Below are 899 nucleotides of genomic sequence, written 5' to 3'. Positions count from 1 at the left end.
GTTTGATTTATCTAGATCTGAAAGAGGAATATTTAGATCTCCCACTATTATGGTTTTACTATCTATTTCCTTCTTGAGCTCTGCCAGTTTCTCCTTTATGAATTTGTATGCTATACCACTTGGTGCATATATATTGAGCAGTGTTATTTCCTCATTGTTTATACTGCCTTTAATCAGGATGTAATGACCTTCCCTGTCTTTTTTAATCATATCTATTTTTACTTTGGCTTTGTCAGAGATCATGATAGCCACTCCTGCCTTCTTTTTCTCATTTGATGCCCAAAAGATTTTGCTCATACCCTTAACCTTGAACTTGTTGTGTGTGTCTACCCGCCTCATATGTGTTTCTTATAGACAACCTATGGTAGGATTTTGGTTTCTGATCCACTCTGCTATTTGCTTCTGTTTTATGAGCGAGTTCATCCCGTTCACATTCAGAGTTACAATTGTTAGTTGTGTATTCACTGACATTTTTGTATCCTCCCCTAGACCCACTCCTTCTTATTACACTATTTTCTTTTACACCAGTGGTTTGCTTTGAGCCGGTATCCCTTATCCCCTCCCTTGATTGACTTCTCTTTCTGCCCCCTCCCTTGTTGTTCCCCTCTTTTTGTTTTTTAAAGACCAAATGAATTCCCTCCCCCTTCTTCTCCCCTCCCTTTTTTAGCCTCCCCACTCCCCTGCTCCCTTTGGTTTATCCCTTCTGACTTTCTCAGTAGGGTTAGATAGAGTTTTTTATCCGGATGGATAATAAAGCTACTCTTCCTTCTCTGGGTTGATTACACTGAGAGTAAGGTTTGATTATGCTCTCTTCCTCTCCTTCTTATGGTATTATTTATCCCCTCCCCTCCCCATGCCCTCTTTGTGTGTAATAGAATATCTTATTTTTCTTATTTACT

The sequence above is a fragment of the Gracilinanus agilis genome, chromosome 5 (genome assembly GCF_016433145.1).
Source record: "Gracilinanus agilis isolate LMUSP501 chromosome 5, AgileGrace, whole genome shotgun sequence".
Lineage (NCBI taxonomy): Eukaryota > Metazoa > Chordata > Mammalia > Didelphimorphia > Didelphidae > Gracilinanus > Gracilinanus agilis.
Note: the sequence above shows the minus strand (reverse complement) of the source record.